The sequence below is a fragment of the Canis lupus genome, chromosome 33 (assembly GCF_011100685.1).
Source record: "Canis lupus familiaris isolate Mischka breed German Shepherd chromosome 33, alternate assembly UU_Cfam_GSD_1.0, whole genome shotgun sequence".
Taxonomy (NCBI): Eukaryota; Metazoa; Chordata; class Mammalia; order Carnivora; family Canidae; genus Canis; species Canis lupus.
Genome location: NC_049254.1, coordinates 14,906,095 through 14,928,293, shown reverse-complemented (window position 1 = coordinate 14,928,293; position 22,199 = coordinate 14,906,095). Strand labels below are relative to the sequence as shown.

The 22,199-nt window shown below is 39.2% G+C and overlaps 1 pseudogene; it reads right to left on the bottom strand.

The window, feature by feature from the left end:
* Window positions 1-966: 966 nt before the first annotated feature.
* Window positions 967-7,656, bottom strand: LOC607153 (annotated as a pseudogene).
* Window positions 7,657-22,199: the final 14,543 nt, after the last annotated feature.

Genomic DNA, 22,199 nt, shown 5'->3' with positions numbered 1-22,199 from the left:
AGATATAAAGGGAAGAATTATGGGACTTAACGATAGATTACTTTTGTTTAAGAGTACAGTTTGTATGCGGAATATAAAGAAAAAATGGTCAAAATCAGAGAAACAAAGTAGAAAAGCGGTTGCCAGGGTTGGGGAAATAGAGGTTGGTAAAAGGTACAGACTTTCAGCTATAAGATGAATAAAGTCTGAGGATCTAATAATAATGTGCTGACTATAGTTGATAACACGGTATGTACAATCGAAATTTGCTTAGAGAATAGAACTTAAATGTTCTCACCAAAGGAGGAAAAAAAAAGATATGTGTGTGGGGTGATGAATGTGTTAATTAACTCAGTGGGGGAACTCCTTCCACGATGTATACGTATATCCAATCACCATTAGGTACACTTTAAATATCTAACAATTCTATTTGTCAGTTATACTTCAATGAAGCTGAAATTTAAAAAAAAAAGAATATTGCTTTCTCACTGACTATAAAACTTAATCTCACTATATCATCATATAATCTGCATTAAGCTAGATGTGAACAAAATATTTTCTCAAATCATTTTTCCTAATAGCTCCTTTTAGACCTTGAAAGTGTAGTTATACAGAAAACACTTCATCAGCGGCATGCTAAAAAATATTTAAGAATCACAAACTTTCATTTTTTTTTTAAAAAAAAGGTTGTATGGATTTATTCGACAGAGAGAGAGAGAGAGAGCGAGAGAACCAAAGAGCACAAACAGGGGGAGGAGCAGAGGGAGAGGGAAAAGCAGGCTTCTGGCTGAGGAGGGAGCCCGACTTGGGGCTCAGTCTGAGGACCCCAAGATCATGACCTGAGCGGAAGGCAGAAGCTTAACCGACCGAGCCACCCAGGTGCCACACAAACTTCATCCCCCTAGCTACCCCTACCACCACTCCCCATCCCCGGCTGACGGAGAACCATTTATTACTTTTATGTACAAAAAATTCGACAGTGTCCACTCAGCCCAGTTTGGTGGCCAGTTCTTTGGCCTTTGCTCTTTCCAGCTTGGTGATGAGAGTTACTGAGGTCGGACCCAGGACGTTGCCTCCCCAGTTGCAGCAGATGCCATCATATCTGTCACTGTAATTGGTCCTGATGACTTAGCCCGAGCTCCTCTGTCTTCCGAGCTAACCTGTGTGAAGGCAACAGTGGTGCAGGTCCTCCTGTGGACTAGATGCCCAAGGCCTTCCGCCTGATAACAGAGTAGGGAACCCTCTGTCTTATGATACAGGATGGGCAGGAAGACCAGCAGCTCAATGGGATCCACAGAATGGGTGATCATTCCCAGCTGAGCCTTCTTGGTTTCCACCAAGATGGTGACAGTATTAACCCCAGCTTGAAGGACCGACAGCCTCTCCTTTGCCTGCAGCTTTCCTCTCAGCCCGGAACAAGCTCTGCTTTTTCTCTTGCTGTCTCTGGTCTGTGTTTGTGGGCCAGTTTAAGCAGTTGGGCTGTTGAAGGCCTGGGTGAACTGGTTAATTGTGGGAGGCACTTCTAGATGTTTATAGAGAATAGCCCTTTGCAGTTGTAGCTGGATGTAGTGGGGCCATTTGACAAAGCGGTTGAGGTCCCTCTTGGGCTGGATGTCCTGTCCGATGCCAAAATACTTGGGCCTTTTCTCACACAGGGGATTGACCACCTTCTTGGCCTCATGTTTCTTCACAACAGCAGGGGCCAGGGCCGCCGGCTTCTCCTTTCCCTTCTTTCCTTGGGTTGCTGGAGGATTGAGTCAAACTTTCATTTTTTAGGAGTTTTTCACCTAGGTACTTTTTCCCTTTTAATTCTTTGAGACACGATCACTTTTATAAAGTTAGTTAAAAATCACTACTTTAATACTTGCTTAATCCACTCTTCAAAAGTGCCTATCCATCGTTTTATCATATGGAAAGGTATGAAGTGGATCTTACAGAGGAATTGAGATGAAGGCTGATGATGGGCCGAATTATATTTAACATGGAATATTATGAAAAGGTGAATATAAAATAGAACATGGTGATAGTGACTTGTTTCTAAATCAAAAGGATGTTGAATTTTTAACAATAGGAGTAGTTTCTATGATTTTTGTTTATATAAAGTACCTCAACTCTAGAAAAGTAGAAGTTAAGGAATGGAAAATATTCTTTGAAATCATGTGTTTCATGACCTTCATTTTACAAATGAGAAAGTCAAGGCTCACAGCATCACAGTGACTTGCCCATGACCATTCAGTATATGAGTAGCAAAATTAGGAGTGTGGTTCTCTCTTTGCAGTAAAAGAGCTGTTTCCTTGATACCATATTGCTATCTTTTGGACAACCAGTAATGTTACCATTACTAAGATTAAATATTGTCCCTCAATATGCTTTGTCATTTTGGGAGAGACATGAATGATACCTGTGTGCATTCTGAGAAGATTTTATAGAAGAAAGAGGCCTTTTTCTTTCTAAAAAAAAACCTAAAAAAGAAGGTTTTTAGGACCCAGAGATGGCAATGTTAGCTCAAGCTCCAAGAGCAAAAGTAGCAGGAGATAATCCTGAGACCTGAGGACAGTGAGTACCTGGAACGATTGGTCAGCAAAATTGGGTGAGAAGGTGGGGCCAGCAATAAAAAATCTAGGAAAGCCAGGAAAGGAGTTGGACTCAAAGTCATAGCTCAGAGCCAGAACCGGTGGTGAACTGGGAACCAGTGGAAACCAGCTGTCAGAGCTTCTTGTCCCAACTTAGAGTTCAGTAACATCACATCAGCAGCTTGAAACTGGCCATGGTGGGAGTATTTACACCATGGGACTCGGCAAACTCTACTAACAAGGAGTTTTTTTTGTTGTTGTTCCTGGAGAGCCAAGGCACCACCATATCCAGACAAAATGAAAATCTACACTCCAGTAGCTGTCCTAGAGCCTGCAGGAGGAAGGAAAAATTGATAGGAGGACTGGGGAGATGGGAACCTCCACTGTGCAGTCTGTTGAGAAGTTTTCAAGGCATGTTTTCTCATCCAATTTTCATGGTAAATATTACGTATATGTCCATGGCCCTTTAATTTGTAGAACCAAGAGATCCTAATTTCCAGATTATTCAGTCGGGTGCTATCCATAGCATTCTGGATTTTTCAGACTTTGGCTCAATTCCAAAGTGCTTCAGGTAGGAAGAGAATGAGGATCCCCATCAAGACAAGAATAAGCTATGGGACTCCTAGGTGGCTCTGTGGTTGGGTGCCTCTGCCTTCAGCTCAGGGCATGATCCTGGAGACCCGGAATCGAGTCTCACATCAGGCTCCCTGCATGGAGCCTGCTTCTCCCTTTGCCTGGGTCTCTGCTTCTCTCTCTGTGTATCTCTCATGAATAAATAAATAAAATCTTTTTTTTTTAAGAAAAGAATAAGCTAAGAAAAAGAGAGTCTAAAGACTGAAAATAATTTTGTATTACATTAAACTCTAACTCATATCTATCATGCCTAAGGCAAGGTAAGATTTTCATCAAAAATTACCATTATATTAACTTCAATCAGGTGGAAAACTCCCAGCATACCATACCCCACATCATGATTTTCCTTGTTACCATCAACACATCACCGCCACCAGAAGCAATAGCACTATCATTTATTGAGCAACTACCTTAAGCCAAGCCTTATGCTAGTCATTCAATAATTATTTATTAAATGGTTATCATGTGCCAGGCTTGTACTAGATTAGTAGTTCTCAGTTTCCTTGGTCCCAGGACCCCTTTACACTCTTAAAATTTGTTTAAGGCCTCAAAGAGCTCTGATAATGTAAGTTATAGCCATTGATACTCACTGTATTCAAAATTAAAACTGGGATATTTAAAAATATGTGTTAATTCATTTAATTATAATAATGTAAGCCCATTACATGTTAACATAAATAACATATTTTGTATGTAAGATAACTATATTTTCCAAAAGGAAAAAATTCTGAGAAGAGTGGTATTTGCTTTATAATTTTGCAAATCTCTTCTGGTTTACAGGAAGGCAGCTAGACTTTTTCATATCTGTGTCTTCATTCTATTGGTTGCAATATCTCTCATATGTGGTTTCTGGGAAACTCCATTTTACACTTGTGAGAATGGGAGTGGAAAAGGCAAATAATGTCCTAATGTTTGTACTAAAGGCAGTTTTGACCCTATGGGTCCCCTTCCAAAGTTTAGGGACCCCAGGAGTCTGCAGACCACACTTTACAAACTACCATATTACATTGGGTATTTAACCGTAGGGACCTTACATTGTAAGGCTAAGTCTCTCTTATGATGTATTTAAGCCCATAATCCTATAAGATAACTACTTCTATTGCCTCTATTTCTAACATGGGGAAACCGAGGAGCAGAGAAATATATAATATGAAGGTATTATTGGTAGGATTAAAAGTGGCAGAGCTGGTACTCAGCCTAGGTGTGTCTGATTCCTGAGATGATGCTTGTATCTGCTATACAAGCTGCTTCCTAATGCACACACAAAGAGCAAACAAAGTTCATTAACTACTTTTTGAAAATCCCACCTAGCCAGGAAAGCTCAACCATCTTTTGAAGAGATTCTTTACAAAACAAGTTCTAATCCAGTAGCTGCTACTATTCTTTTGTCATAACTGAAAATATGATGTCTAGGCAGGCCTTTTGTTTTGGTTTGGTTTGGTTTTTGAAGGATGGCAAGTGTCTGGGATGGCTGATGTACTCTGAGAATTTGGAAGTGAAGAACATGACCTGACCAGGAGATGACAGTCTTTGAAACAAGCCTAGCTGTATTGAGATCAAATAAGGAAAAGGTTGGTTTGGAGTTTTCGGGCAGTGAGAATAGTGAGGTGCCATGGTCAGCAGAGCTCTCTATTTCCCCAAGGATTCCTTTCTGGCTGCAGAGGTGTAGTGGCACAAATTAATAGCTTTTCTTTACTGAGACCAGGTAATAAATCTGGGTGCCATCCATGATGGTACTTAAGGGAAAAATGGGTTACAGATGTCATTATTGTCAGATGGCCCAGGGATGGTGCAGACAATAACTGTGACATCATCATAATCTATTGACAAAATTTCTCAGGGGTTTTATAAAGGAGACTCTCTTTACATATAATCTCTACTTTCTACTACCTCAGTAGTGTAGCTACCACAGAATTCTTTCAAGAATTATAAGGTCTGGAAAGAATGTTCAAAGATCACCTGGCTTTTCTCCAGCATTCTAATACTACAGTAGAAAGTGCATGAGCTTTGGAGTCATAGAGATGAAGGTGTAATTGCAGGATCTGCCAGTGATGAATTGTATGGTCTTGGATAAATGAGCTCCTGAGCTTCAGCTTTTCCATCTGCAAATTGGGGAAGACAAAATCATCCTCGCGGGAACATTGTGAGGCTTAAATGAGACACTAAGGAAAGGGCATAGCCCAGTTCCTCGCATTCGAAGACAGATGTTAAAGAGACATTACTTCCCTTTTTCCTTCTAAGTACAGCGACTGTAATTTATCATCCCAAATGAAATATTTCTGAGAACAAGGAGAGGCTCAGTTAATAATTATACCTGAATACCTGATGTAAGCTGAGAACATCTTGGGCAATCCAGGTGCATGATCGCCCTTTCTTTGTGTAAACTATTCTGGAAGGCAGCTGCGCATTGGTACTGACATAATTTTGTAATGTCAGAATAGTGCTTTTTTTAATTAATAAAAATTAATAGACCAGTTTCTAGAATAGTTGTAGATTTACAGAAAATCAAGGAGGTAGTAAGTACATAGAGTTAGTTTCCATATACCACCACCCTATACACCAGTTTCCGCTACTAACATTTTGCATCTGTGTGGTACATTTGTTACAAGTACTGAACCAATGGTGATATATTATTGTTCACGAACGTACATGATTTACACTAAAGTTCACTCTGTGTTGAATAGTTCTATGGATTTTGACAGATGCGTAGTGTCATGTTTGTCTCCTATGTCAATATCAAACAGAATGGTTTCAACATCTAAAAATCCCCTGTGGTTTACCAATTTATCCCACTCTGTCCCCAACCACTGGCAGCCACAGATCTTTTTGTCTCATATAGTTGAAATCATGCAACATTATAGTCTTTTCACACTGGCTTTTTAAACTTAGCTATATGCATTTAAAATTCGTCCATGTCTTTTCATGGTTTGATAGGTTCTATCTTATTGCTGAGTATTATTCTACTTGTTTATCCACTCACCCATTAAAGACATCTTGGTTGCTTCCAGTTTGGGGATATTATGAATAATGCTGCTATAAACATTCATATGCAGGTTTTCATGTGGATATAAGTTTTTAACTTGGGAAAAAAAAACCCTAGGAGTGTGATTGCTGGATCACATAACAAGACTATGTGTAAGCTTTGTAAGAAACTGTCAAGGGGAACCTGACTGCTTCAGCTGGGTGAGTGTCCAACTCTAGGTTTGGCTCAGGTCATGGTCTCATGGGTCATGAGATGGAGCCTTGGGCTGGGCTCTGCGCTCAGTGAGGAGTCTGCTTAAAGATTCTCTCCCTCTATTGCTCCCCTGACTCATGCACACATACATACACACACACACACACACACACACACACACACACACACACATACTCTCTCTGGAATAAATAAATAAATCTTAAAAAAGAAAAGAAACTGTTTTCCAGTGTGATTGTACCCTTTGGCTTCCCATCAGCAATGAATGTGTCTCTGTTGCTTGATATCCTCACCAGGATTCAAACTAGGCAGTTCTCTCATTCTTTTTGTTTCTCACAGATCATCACTAATTCATGCAGTCCTCAATATACAACTAGCAATTCCTTAACTGTATAAATCATTTTGTGCTTAAGCTAGTTGAATCCCCTTCCCTAACTTTGGTTCCCTGAAATGTTATCAATCATGATTAATCTAAAAAGCCAGTTTTAAACATCAACAATAAGGAGGGTCATGATTATTTTTGCTCAAAGAATTGCATACAAATTTAGTGGTTTCTATGAAACTATTGTTTTGGGGTTTTTTTTGTTTTTTTGGTACAAGAGTGGTTTTATTTATTTTTTATTTTTTTAAATAATAAATTTATTTTTTATTGGTGTTCAATTTGCCAACATACAGAATAACACCCAGTGTTCATCCCATCAAGTGCCCCCCTCAGTGCCCGTCACCCATTCACCCCCACCGCCCGCCCTCCTTCCCTTCCACCACTCTGGGAAACGAACTAGGGGTGGTGAAACTATTGTTTTTAAAACAATTCATTTTTCTTAAACCGGAAAGTAATAGAATCCAAAACAATTAATATTTGAATTTTCACATATTTTATTAAATGTTCAAAATTAATCAGTTGAGAAATGAGAGACAAAAGGAGAGAGGTGAGGGAAAGGTTTCGCTACTTATCAAATACCTTGGGTTTTTTATTTGTTTGATGTCTGACCTGTTCTGCTTTCGCCAGAGTAGCACTAGCCAATTGTGCTTTTCATATGAAAATTTTGATTAGGAAGTGAGTCTATAACTCCCCAAATCTAACACCTGTCTTTGTGCTTAATATGATCTGAGTAGATAGTAGAACGAAATGAGAATGGAGCATGAAACCAAATGTTTAAAACCGAACACATCATCTCCTGACCTCATGAACCTATCAGAGTTTCCTGCTGTCATTTCTCCGTTCTGTTTTTGAAACCTCATTACCCATGTCACCCGCATTTGAAACTGTGCTGTCATCTTCGACTCTCTTCTCTCTCCCTTACCACTTAGTTATAAGCTGTCTTTGTACAGCAATGTTGTTTTGTTTTGATTATACCATTGCATGGTTGGAGCAAATGAGAAAAAGACAGCTACAATGTCTTGCCAAATGTAACTTTGGATGACATTGCTAGACTGGAACATATAAAACTGAATCTTTTAGTTCTTTCTTTTTTTTCCTCTCTCTCTCTTATATACCCTGTCTTCTTTAAGATTTCAGGAAATCTTAAGAAGGCAACTGAATATGCTTCCCCAAATCTTGCCCAGTTGCTAGGGGAAAGAAGAAAATGATCTCCAATAGTCACTATTATAATACACATTACCTAGAAAAAAGAGATGGATTTTCTACTAACAATTCTCTGTTAACACTTTGGCATTCATTCATTTGTCAGATTTATCAGTGAAAACCATGGAAAATAGGACAAAACTCACTTTCTGGGCTTCCATTTGGCTTTCCTCCAAATGATCTTCTTCTTCTTCTTTTCTTTTTTTAAGATTTTAATTAATTAATTTATGAGAGACATGCAAAGACACAGGCAGAAGGAGAGGCAGGCTCCTCACAAGGGGCCTGATGCAGGACTCAATCCCGGGACCAGGCTCATGCCCTGAGCCGCAGGCAGACGCTCAACCACTGAGCCACCCAGGCATCCCCCAAATGATCTTCTTTGACAATGACACCGGTGACATAGTATCTTTTCAAATACAGAGGCAATCAAATTACTCCTCCATCTAGAATCCTTCAATGGCTCTCATTACATGCAAGATGGAGTCTGGAAAGATTTTGGTGATTTGCCTCGGACTCATTTTTTCCAGCCTCTCATCCTTGGCTTACTCCTTCAAAAGCAGTGCTGTCATTCTCTGATGAGTCCGCTCTCTCCTGCACATGCTGTGAAGTTCACTTGACAATCCCCTTATAATCAGGACTTAAATTAGGCAGCGTGTCCTTTCTATAGCTTGTGCCAATTATGAAGGCAGAGTTTACTTACTCACTTAACAAGAATTCACTGAGAGCCTACGCTGTGCCAGATGCCACTCCAGGGCCTGGGGATGCTGCTGTGATCAAGGCAGACAAATTCTCATTCTCAAGAATATAGACTAGTGTAGAGGAAATGGGTGGAAGGGGGGAATTTTCACCTAATAAAGAATACATGCTAATAAGTAAATTATAGGTAAATAAATAAACAAGAGAATTTCATGTAGTGCTATAAAAAATAGCAAGAAAGTAAAAAGCATAACAGACAGAAACTGCTAGAAGTTGAAGTGTGGCCGGTAGAATAATGAGTCCCTGAAGATGTCCACCTCCTAATCCTGGGCTGTATGTTATCTTGCATGGCAAAGAGGATTTTGCAGACGTGATTAAGGTTAAGGACCTCAAGATAGGGAGAGCATGGTGGATTATTCGAGTGGTTCCAATCAAATCACAAGTTCTTAAACAAGGAGGAGCTTTCCCAGCTCTGGTCAGAGAAAGAGAATGGTAGAAAAAGGAGCAGAATTGCTGGTTATGAAGATGAAGGAATGGCACCATGAACCATAGAACAAAATGTCCTACACAGTGGAAGAGGCAGGAAGCGGATCCTCCCCAGGATGGGCCTGAAAGCAATGCAGCCTGCTGACATGTAGCACCTGTGACACCAGTGTCAGTCTTCTGGCCTACAGGAATGTAAGATTATAAATGTATGTTGTTGAGGCCACTAAATTGAGCTACTTATGACCAGGTAATCAGGGATGTATTCTCTGAGGAGGAACCCTTGAGCTGAGAGCTGAATGATAGTGGGAAACCAACTCATGAACTTCAAAGGAAGTGTAGTCCAGACACAGGGAAGCCTAAATGTCTGAGGTTGGAGCAAACTTGGTATGCTTAAAAATGACGTGGAGGCCACAATGGCTGGCATGTGTTCATGAGAGGGAGAGCAGTCCAGGATGAGATCGGAGCTCCAGGCGGGCCCAGGCTGTCAAGAGCCTTTTGCTGCTTTAACTTCCATTGTGGTTTTGCCATCATGGGATTGTGCACACATGGAGCGTCCCCAGTTCACTGTGAGTCCCTTGAGAGCCTGAAGAGCAGGGACCAGTCTCATTCATTTCTGGACCCCCCACCCCCCAGCATAAAGTTGTTGTAGCGCCTCAAACATACAAGCTCAAATGTACAGCTGTGGGATAGATGCTGGAGATTCTTTAGAAAAGCAGAACAATAGTAAGATTAATCTGTTTGGCATTACCAACTACTGAGAGTTCCCTGAATTTTAATTTCTTGCTTGTCATCATTGGGTAACCATTTTAGGGCATATTAAGGAAAAGTGATTTGTGGTAGTATGGTAGATCAAAAAGCAGCAATTCAGATGATAAAAAACAAAATTGTTGTCTGAGGGTCCCTGGTGGGATTTTCTTTAACACTGCTATCATAATCAGGTTTATTTCTAGTTTTAAAAAATAGCAATAGCCCTTGGGTGTTTATTAAATAAAAAATTTTCCTAACAGAACTATTTTGAAAACCAAAGTGGAGATAATGTGCATTCTATTATTGCAAGCAAGTATTTGTAGAGGGCCTATTATGTGCCAGAAGCTTATCTCAAGCAAGCCCCACTCCACTCGGCTGAGGCTGAGGTTGGTGCTTTTATCATTTTCATTTCAGAGATAGGAAACTCAGCCACAGGGGGGAAATATGACCCAGGTCTCTTGCTCCAGAAGCTACATTCTTAAATACCAGGTTACTTCCCTCCCTTCCCCCAAGAAAGGGGTAGAACCAGAAATTTTTTTTATTTTTTTAAATTTTTTTTAAAATTTTTATTTATTTATGATAGTCACACACACACAGAGAGAGAGAGAGAGAGAGAGGCAGAGACACAGGCAGAGGGAGAAGCAGGCTCCATGCACCGGGAGCCCGATGTGGGATTCGATCCCGGGTCTCCAGGATCGCGCCCTGGGCCAAAGACAGGTGCTAAACCACTGCGCCACCCAGGGATCCCTAGAACCAGAAATTAACATAAAGTCTCTCAGGAAAATGTATGGTATTTAAAGAGATTTAAAATTTCAACTCTACAAGTTCTGTTAATTTTTTTCTCTCTGTAGTTACTGTCTGTTTAAGATCATCAAAGAATCCCTTGTAAATATACTCTATGATGGAGCAAAACAGGATAGGGCTATGAAGGCATACCTTCCCTGAAATTGTCTGTTAAAAAATAATTAGCTTGGGTTTTAATATTATGATCAGAAGAAGAAAAATGCTGCTGCTTTTGTCACTGATGGATGGGATGAAATATTTTGAATTCAGATAATTTATTTCTTTTTTACATTTGAACTGCCTTCTAAGACAGTTCCAATTTGTGATCTAATCTCCAAACATTTATTTTTTATTTTTTGTCTCTAATTGAAAGAGTCTGGCAATATCTCTGCTTCAGACTGGTAGTTTGTATATTTAACCAGTCAATGCTAAATTACTTTCTATAAAATTAATTCAGGCTGTCACTATCATTGAAGATAACAGTGTGAGATATATATTCTTTGCCTGGTTCAGTTGCCTGAGATGTTTTAGATCAATTTGGGGAAAATAATGGAATAAATAAAATCAACAGATGAAAATAAATACCTTCATTTTTAATTTGTTCTATATGTACGGTACTCCCATCCATTAGTTATTCTATTTAAATTACAATGAATTGGTAGAGGAAGATGGATATCTTTTAAGATTGGGTCTGATGTGTTGGTGAAACTGAAGTCCAGAAATGAAAAATATTGAGTTCTTATTCAGTTCTTTTATCGATTCACTGGACAGCATGTGGATAAATTATATCACATCTATTTGTTTGTCCTGCTACTGATATAAGAAAGTGTCTTAGTGTGTTCACGCTGCTATAACAGAACACCATAGACTGGGTGACTAATAAACAATAGAAATTTATGTGTCATAGTTTGGGAGCTTGGAAGTCCAAAATCAAGGTGCCAGGAGATTGATGTCCAGTGAGGGCTACTTTCTGGTTCATAGATAAGTGTCTTTTTGCTAACTCCTCACCATTGTGTAAGGGTCAAGGGAACTCTCTGGGTTTTTAGTTTTTATCTGTAAAATGGGATCTGTAGGACATGCCTTAGCTTGCTCCTCGTTAGACCTCAGAATGGAAACTTACTTCAGAAGAATTTCAGAGTCACCACAGCATTGTGTTCTGTTTTGAGAGAGGGAGAGCACAGGCAGAGGAATCAGGACTTGATACCAGGCTCATGACCTGAGCTGAAGGCAGACACTTAACCGACTCAGCCACCCAGGTTCTGCAGGGGCATTTATGTTTGTTTTATAATATTTTATTTATTTGTTGACAGAGAGAGAGAGAGAGAGAGAGAGAGAGAGAACCAGAGGCACAAGTGGGCAGAACGGGAGAGGGAGAACTAGGCTTCCCCACTGAGCAGGGAGCCCAATGTGGGGCTCCATCCCAGGACCCTGGGATCATGACCTGAGTCGAAGGTGGACACTTAACTGATTGAGCCACCTAGGCAGCCAGAGCATTTATGTTCTTCTTTCTTTTCTTGTTCTCTTTTTTTTTAATACTGCAGTAGAACCTGAGAACATCCTGACTGCAGAGGCTGTATAGTCTCAGGAAGTGAGAAAAGGGGTAGCTTCTGATCCTCTCTATTTTTACTAATATTGTGTGATTGCTGTAATTTGTTCTGGGCTCTTAAAAAATGTTGAATGTGTCTTTAGTCTTGAAAAAAATAGATTTTACATGGAGTTTATAAATTAGATACAGATTAGAGCAAATCAGAAGACACTCCCCACCCCCCCACAAATCACTTACCATTTTGAGAAAAAAAAAACATCCGTTAAATTGAGTCAGCCAGATAATTGGTCCCTCAGTACAATCAATGTCTTTAAACACTGAATTAAAAATTGTTCCGGTCGAAACTAAATTTGCATGCAGACACTAAATATGTGGCACTTAGGTTTTCTTAAATCCTAAAAAAAACTAAATACCCTAAAAAAAATGGAACACTGCCCATTTCCTGCTCAGCTGCGTGGAAGTTTAACTGCTGGATTTCTAGAGAAATTATCTTATGTAGACCAAGATTCTTTTCATTTGTTTGTTTTCTGATATCATATAAATTTCCAGTAATTTCTTGTGAAACTATGTTTGGATAAGAAACTTCCTTTCCATGCTTGTTTAATCCGATAACAACCTAACTGTAGAACTACGTTTTAGTGCTCGCTAAGTCAAAATTACCTTGGCAGCTGATTTATAATTTCACATTATTGGTGGCCCACAACTCACCCAGCATCTTCCTTGTTTTATGCTGACCAAAATGCATGAATTAAAGTCCTTTTCTTTTTCTCCTCCACATGTTGCCTTCATCACAGCTTCGTGAGTGTGTATGTGCGTGTGCACATGTATTTAAAATAGGTTGTAATGGTTAATGTATGTGTCAACGTGGCTGAGCCACTATGCCCAATGTGAGTGAGGTCAAGCATTATTCCGGATGTCTCTGTGATGGTGTTTTTGGATGAGATTAACATTTAAATTGGTGGACTTTGAGTAAAGCATATTGCCCTCCATAATGTGAATGGGCCCATCCAATAAGTTGAAGGCCTAAATAGAACAAAACACTGACCTTCCACAAGAAGGAGGAATTCTGACAATACAAGGCCTTAGGACTCAAACAGCAAAATCAGCTCTTGACTGGAGTTCTGGTCTGATGACCTTCAGACTTGAACTGTGACAATGGTTCTTCTCTGGTTTCCAGCTGGCCAGCCATTCCTACAGATTTTATACTTGCCAGCCTCCATAATCACATGAGCCAATTCCTTAAAATAAATCTTTTTCTCTGTATATACACATTCTATTGATTCATTCTCTGGAGAATCCTGATCAATACATAGGCATTCTGAATGGAACTTTGTGGCAGCAAATGTATATTATCTTTGAAACCCTGAGATGTATTAATATACAATCTCAACTTTCTTACTACAAACCCAAATGATTTATCTTCTTTCTTTTGTCCATCCAGTTGTGTTTTGATTGAAAAATCTATGTTTATATATTGGAAATGGGTAACAGTTAAATGGATAAATTATGTATCAGCCTCAACTTTCTCACTGCAAATTCCTCTAGGGCATGGAATAGGAAATGGGGAATACCAAATAGCTGCCAGCGTCCTCTTGAAGAGGAGAGTGCTGGGCTATAGTCTTCACATTGCAGCCTCTTAATGTTTGATTTTTCTGACATACTTGCTGCTGGAAAAGTGCTTAGGACTATTGTAAACCACATAAGACCCCTATGGTCTTGGGGGGATGCTTCTGTTTACCAAAAGAAATCCTCAGAGAACAATTGGCCTAGGTACATAGAGAGAAATTGACTTTGAGAAAACAAAATTTCCATCTACTCTGTGATTTTGGCGGGCAATCTAAGTTACTGGTCATATCATCTCCTCAGTCCTCAAACTAGAGTACTGAAATGGTTATGTTATGGGCATATGGAAACTATAGCATAAATATAGTCCACTTTTCTTTAGAGTCAATTTTTCACTTTTATTGAAAACCATAATAAATATCCCTAGCCAGCAAGTTAAAGTGTTGTTTCAAATTGAAATAAATATCAATATATTATGGACTAGACTGCAAAACTTGCAAAATTTTACAAAACTCCTAAGGGCTTTGCACTTACGATGAATGTTTCCAATGGTTTCCCAGTCTCTCTGCTCCCAATATGGATTTAAGATGATATTCTCTACTGCCCTCAGCAATACACCTTTGATGGAAAAGTTTCAAAAAGCACTATTTAAAATAGGCTGCCTTTAGAAAGTGAAAAGTATTGAAGAAAAAGGAGAGAACCAACTCCATTTGAGAGTTCTCTCTTCCTTTAATTAGTGAACTCTCTCAAAAGGAAGCAATGGAAAGTAAACTATCAACAGTGAGTTTTAAAGACATTATGGTTTGTTTTTAATTTCCTTCTCCAGTAAAAGCCCCCTTTTTATAAATGTTATTTTAGTTCTCATTTAAGAGCTATAATTTATTGAGGACTTTTAATTCTAGGTTTTCTATAATTTATTGAGAACTTCTAATCTACTTGGGTTTTCATATTTACTCCTTTCAACAGCTCTATGAGATGGACATTATAAATAATCTTTAACAGCTCCATGAGACAGATGTATGAAATAATCTTGTGAGTGGCTGGATTTGCCTCCAGGTCTCCAAAGCCCATGGTTTGGGTTCATTGCCATGTTGACTTCCCCTATTTTTTGCTCTCCTGGTTGAACCATCAAAGCACATTTACTGGGCAGTGGATACGTCAAGAGTGAAGGAATTCATATTCAGATAATACTCTGCTGTTGTTTTTCAAAGCAGTCCATGTTTCATGAACCTGCAACAAAAGAAACTTCAAGTCATGATCTCTGAGTATGGAGAGTGCATGTTATATCAATTGTGTTTGGGTTATTGTACAGATAATCCTAAAAGATTAGGAAGTAGAGTGGAAGAATAATACCAAATAAGGTTTGGTTAACATACTTTTAGTGACCTGTATACTTGGTGCTTAAGTGTTTTCCAGTATTTTGGGGCCACTGTAGGAACCAATGTGGCAGTGTCCTATTATATTTGTCAGTTGATCATAGCACTGGCCTATAATTATAGGCAGGAGTACACTTGAAAATTTCAGTATTCCATAAAGAAGACACAGTCTACCCGCTTATGTAATATTTAATTTGCCAAATAAACAAATGTCTGGTTTTAATATCTCTAAATGATGCTTGTTGGAGAAAACATGCATAAAACTAAATGCATTATTCAAGCTGGTGGTTTGCATCAGCAAATGCTAACCAGCAATGAGCCAATCCTGGTAGACCAGTTAAAACTCAACCATGCAGAGTAAGGACAGGACCCAGGCCCCAGAAAAACAAAAACAGTCATTTTTTTTTAAATGACTTTATACAACCCTCTAATGTAATGATAGAACCTGATACATGTGTAAAAGGGCAAACAAGTGAAGGGATTAATTAATTTGTTATACATTTTTATTTTCTGAACAGCTCAATTTTAAGAGGGAAATCATGAATAATTGAAATACTCAGACAATTCAGCAATTTCATTTGGCCTGGAGTTTCAGTGTTTTCTTTCATCAAAAAAGTAAACATGGAATAAAACTGGCTAAGGTACATTTCTTCTTTATTTCTCTTGAAGTGAGACTTCCAAATGAATAGAAAACTGTACAAAGGCAAGCAAATGAAGGATTCTACAACCCTCATACCCCACACACCCAAAAATCCTAGGCGCACAGGGAACCCTTAACTCTTCCCCACAGAGCTAATCACGTTCTCTGTCCCCAACTACGAACACAATCCACAAGAGGATATAACTAAGTTCAGATATTAAATACACTTATCAGGTGTCATGTTACAGCAGAAGGTATGTAGGTAGTATCCTGAACAGCACCTGGGTTTCAATAATTCTAGTGGAGATGCATTCATGTGGATCCTCCCAGATGACTTTATTTCTTTGTGCCATTTGAAGTCATGCATGTGCGTGTGTGCGCGCACACACACACACACAGAAACTCTTCTGTCTGCACACCAGATATACATGCACAAAAGATATACAATGAATTGATTGGCACCTGACATTTAAAAATTAATGGGTTTAGTATGTCTTTTCTTTTTAATTTAAAATTAGATAAACTGAATATCAAAAATGCAAATGAATTGACCTGTTTTATTCTTTTGTCTAATAATAATGTTGATGATGATTTGCATAAGTCATTCTTTTCTCCAAAAGATTTAGAAAATACTTTATACAGATATTTTCTTTTCTGCTTCTATGTAAGTTATGAATACACAATATACCATATTTATTTTAGAGTAAGAACCCGAGCACTGAACCGTGTAATGACTTAAAAAGGCAGAAAAGCAGGATTAGGGTTCCTAATTTTAGAACCAGATTTTGCATTTGAGGTAGAAGTAACTATGCCCAAAGAAACTTTTCTACGTTCTTGGTCTTAATCAGCTTACTTGCTTTCCAGCTAGATTTTAACACCTCAAGAAATCACAAGAAGGGATTATACTGAGCCAGGAAGGGAAGGGGATAGTGCCCTCCCTCTTTGGCAGAGCTGGTTTGATAAGAAGAAAGTTTGGGAGAGGTGCCTGGCATGGTTTCGTTTCTTTTTTTTTTTTTTTTTTTTTTTTTTTTTTTTTTTTTTTTTTTTTTTTTTTTTTTTTTATTGGGTTCAATTACTAACATACAGAATAACACCCAGTGCCCGTCACCCATTCACTCCACCCCCCGCCCTCCTCCCCTTCTACCACCACCCCTAGTTCGTTCCCAGAGTAGCAGTCTTTATGTTCTGTCTCCCTTTCTGATATTTCCCACACATTTCTTCTCCCTTCCCTTATTTTCCCTTTCACTATTATTTATATTCCCCAAATGAATGAGAACATATAATGTTTGTCCTTCTCCGACTGACTTACTTCACTCAGCATAATAACCCTCCAGTTCCATCCACGTTGAAGCAAATGGTGGGTATTTGTCATTTCTAATAGCTGAGTAATATTCCATTGTATACATAAACCACATCTTCTTTATCCATTCATCTTTCGTTGGACACCGAGGCTCCTTCCACAGTTTGGCTATCGTGGCCATTGCTGCTAGAAACATCGGGGTGCAGGTGTCCCAGGCGTTTCATTGCATTGTATCTTTGGGGTAAATCCCAACAGTGCAATTGCTGGGTCGTAGGGCAGGTATATTTTTAACTGTTTGAGGAACCTCCACACAGTTTTCCACAGTGGCTGCACCAGTTCACATTCCCACCAACAGTGTAAGAGGGTTCCCTTTTCTCCACATCCTCTCCAACATTTGTTGTTTCCTGCCTTGTTAATTTTCCCATTCTCACTGGTGTGAGGTGGTATCTCATTGTGGTTTTGATTTGTATTTCCCTGATGGCAAGTGATGCAGAGCATTTTCTCATGTGCATGTTGGCCATGTCTATGTCTTCCTTCTGTGAGATTTCTGTTCATGTCTTTTGCCCATTTCATGATTGGATTGTTTGTTTCTTTGGTGTTGAGTTTAATAAGTTCTTTATAGATCTTGGAAACTAGCCCTTTATCTGATATGTCATTTGCAAATATCTTCTCCCATTCTGTAGGTTGTCTTTGAGTTTTGTTGACTGTATCCTTTGCTGTGCAAAAGCTTCTTATCTTGATGAAGTCCCAATAGTTCATTTTTGCTTTTGTTTCTTTTGCCTTCGTGGATGTATCTTGCAAGAAGTTACTATGGCCGAGTTCAAAAAGGGTGTTGCCTGTGTTCTTCTCTAGGATTTTGATGGAATCTTGTCTCACATTTAGATCTTTCATCATTTTGAGTTTATCTTTGTGTATGGTGAAAGAGAGTGGTCTAGTTTCATTCTTCTGCATGTGGATGTCCAATTTTCCCCAGCACCATTTATTGAAGAGACTGTCTTTCTTCCAATGGATAGTCTTTCCTCCTTTATCGAATATTAGTTGCCCATAAAGTTCAGGGTCCACTTCTGGATTCTCTATTCTGTTCCACTGATCTATGTGTCTGTTTTTGTGCCAGTACCACACTGTCTTGATGACCACAGCTTTGTAGTACAACCTGAAATCTGGCATTGTGATGCCCCCAGATATGGTTTTCTTTTTTAAAATTCCCCTGGCTATTCGGGGTCTTTTCTGATTCCACACAAATCTTAAAATAATTTGTTCTAACTCTCTGAAGAAAGTCCATGGTATTTTGATAGGGATTGCATTAAACGTGTATATTGCCCTGGGTAACATTGACATTTTCACAATATTAATTCTGCCAATCCATGAGCATGGAATATTTTTCCATCTCTTTGTGTCTTCCTCAATTTCTTCAGAAGTGTTCTATAGTTTTGAGGGTATAGATCCTTTACATCTTTGGTGAGGTTTATTCCTAGGTATCTTATGCTTTTGGGTGCAATTGTAAATGGGATTGACTCCTTAATTTCTCTTTCTTCAGTCTCATTGTTAGTGTATAGAAATGCCACTGACTTCTGGGCATTGATTTTGTATCCTGCCACGCTACCGAATTGCTGTATGAGTTTCTAGCAATCTTGGGGGTGGAGACTTTTGGGTTTTCTATGTAGAGTATCATGTCATCGGCGAAGAGGGAGAGTTTGACTTCTTCTTTGCCAATTTGAATGCCTTTAATGTCTTTTTGTTGTCTGATTGCTGAGGCTAGGACTTCCAGTACTATGTTGAATAGCAGTGGTGAGAGTGGACATCCCTGTCTTGTTCCTGATCTTAGGGGAAAGGCTCCCAGTGCTTCCCCATTGAGAATGATATTTGCTGTGGGCTTTTCATAGATGGGCTTTTAAGATGTCGAGGAATGTTCCCTCTATCCCTACACTCTGAAGAGTTTTGATCAGGAATGGATGCTGTATTTTGTCAAATGCTTTCTCTGCATCCAATGAGAGGATCATATGGTTCTTGGTTTTTCTCTTGCTGATATGATGAATCACATTGATTGTTTTACGGGTGTTGAACCAGCCTTGTGTCCCAGGGGATAAATCCTACTTGGTCATGGTGAATAATTTTCTTAATGTACTGTTGGATCCTATTGGCCAGTATCTTGTTGAGAATTTTTGCATCCATGTTCATCAGGGATATTGGTCTGTAATTCTCCTTTTTGGCGGGGTCTTTGTCCTGGCTTTGGAATTAAGGTGATGCTGGCTTCATAGAACGAATTTGGAAGTACTTCTCCATCTCTTTCTATCTTTCAAACAGCTTTAGGAGAATAGGTATGATTTCTTCTTTAAACGTTGTATAAAATTCTCCTGGAAGCCATCTGGCCCTGGACTCTTGTGTCTTGGGAGGTTTTTGATGACTGCTTTCAATTTCCCTCCCTGGTTATTGGCCTGTTCAGGTTTTCTATTTCTTCCTGTTCCAGTTTTGGTAGTTTGTGGCTTTCCAGAATGCGTCCATTTCTTCTAGATTGCCTAATTTATTGGCGTATAGCTGTTCATAATATGTTTTTAAAATCGTTTGTATTTCCTTGGTGTTGGTAGTGATCTCTCCTTTCTCATTCATGATTTTATTAATTTGAGTCTTCTCTCTCTTCTTTTTAATAAGGCTGGCTAATGGTTATCTATCTTATTAATTCTTTCAAAGAACCAACTCCTGGTTCTGTTGATCTGTTCCACAGTTCTTCTGGTCTCGATTTCGTTGAGTTCTGCTCGAATCTTTATTAGCTCCCTTCTTCTCTTGGGTGTAGGATCTATTTGCTGTTTTTTCTCTAGCTCCTTTATGTGTAAGGTTAGCTTTTGTATTTGAGTTCTTTCCAGTTTTTGAATGGATGCTTGTATTGCGATGTATTTCCCCCTTAGGACTGCTTTTGCTGCATCCCAAAGATTTTGAACGGTTGTATCTTCATTCTCATTAGTTTCCATGAATCTTTTTAATTCTTCCTTAATTTCCTGGTTGGACCCTTTTATCTTTTAGCAGGATGGTCCTTAACAACTCCTGTGTTTGGGTCCTTCCCAAACTTCTTGTTGTGATTTAGTTTTCTTAATTTCAAGGCATTATGGTCCGAGAACTATGCATGGGGACAATTCCCAATCTTTGGTAATCGGGTTCAGACCCGGATTTGTGACCCCATATGTGGTCTCTTTTTGGAGAGGAAAGTTCCATGTGCGCTCTTGCGAAGAATGTTGTATTCAGTTGAGTTGGGATGTTACAACGTTCTGTAGATATCTCGTATGAAATCCATCTGGTCCTAGTTCGTGTATCATTTTTAAAGCTCTCGTTCTTCTGGAGATGAGATGTTTTGCTTAGAAGACCTTACGGGTATAGAAAGAGCTAGACTAGATTGAAGTCCCCAAGTATAAGTGTATTACTTATCTAAGTATTTCTTCACTTTTGTATAATTGATTTATATTATTTGGCAAGGCTCCCACATTCGGACGCCTATACATTGAGGATTGTGGTTAAGTCCTCTTGCCTTGAATAGATCCTTTAAGTATGATATAGTGTCCCTCTTCATCTCTCACTACAGTCTTTGGGGTAAATTTTAGTTTATCTGATATAAGGATGGCTACCCCTGCTTTCTTTTGAGGACCATTCGAATGGTAAATGGTTCTCCCACCTTTTATTTTCAGGCTGTAGGTGTCCTTCTGTCTAAAATGAGTCTCTTGTAGACAGCAAATAGATGGGTCCTCGCTTTTTTATACCAGTCTGAAACCCTGCGCCTTTTGATGGGGTCATTAAGCCCGTTCACATTCAGAGTTACTATTGAGAGATATGAGTTTAGTGTCATCATGATATCTATTCAGTCTTTGTTTTTGTGGACTGTTCCCCTGAACTTCTTCTTAAAGGGGAATTTTAAAGGCCCCCTTAAAATTTCTTGCAGAGCTGGTTTGGAGGTCACATATTCTTTTAGTTGCTGCCTGTCTTGGAAGCTCTTTATCTCTCCTTCCATTTTGAATGAGAGCCTTGCTGGATAAAGTATTCTTGGTTGCATGTTCTTTTCATTTAGGACCCTGAATATATCCTGCCACCCTTTCTGGCCTGCCAGGTCTCTGTGGAGAGGTCTGCTGTTACCCTAATACTCCTCCCCATAAAAGTCAGGGATTTCTTGTCTCTTGCTGCTTTAAGGATCTTCTCCTTATCTTTGGAATTTGCAAGCTTCACAATTAAATGTCGAGGTGTTGAACGGTTTTTTTGATTTTAGGGGGGGATCTCTCTATTTCCTGGATCTGAATGCCTGTTTCCCTTCCCAGATTAGGAAAGTTTTCAGCTAGAATTTGTTCAAATACATATTCTGGCCCTCTGTCCCTTTCGGCGCCCTCGGGAACCCAATTAAACGTTAGTTTTTCTTCCTCAGGCTGTCGTTTATTTCCTTAATCTATCTTCATGGTCTTTTAAGTTTGTCTCTTTTTTCCTCAGTTTCCCTCTTTGCTGTCAACTTGTCTTCTAGGTCACTCCACTCGTTCTTCCACCTCGTTAACCCTCGTCGTTAGGACTTCTAGTTTGGATTGCATCTCATTCAATGGGTTTTTAATTTCTGCCTGATTAGCTCTAAATTCTGCAGTCATGAAGTCTCTTGAGTCCTTTATCCTTTTTTCTAGACCACCATTAGCTGTATAATAGTGCTTCTGAATTGGCTTTCTGACATTGAATTGTAATCCAGATTTTGTAACTCTGTGGGAGAGAGGACTGTTTCTGATTCTTTCTTTTTGAGTGTGAGGGTTTCCTTCTAGTCATTTTGCTCAGTGCAGAGTGGCCAAAAGCAAGTTGTATTGGAAAAAGAGAAAAAGAGAGGAGAGAAAGAAGGAGAAAAGAACGAGAAAAAAAAGGAAACAGAACAAAAAAAAACAAAAAAAAAGAAGAGAAAAAGATAAAGAAAAGAAAGAAAAAAAGGGGTGGGGGAAGGAAACAGATCAAAAAGCACAACAAACCCTTCGCGTCAAGATTGGAGGGGAAGGAAGCTCTTAGCAACAGGAAGGCGCGAAAGGCGCGGTGGCACTACATGAACGCTGAGGCAAGGAGGTCCCGGGCTCGTGGACTAGGCCAGGCGCCAGTGC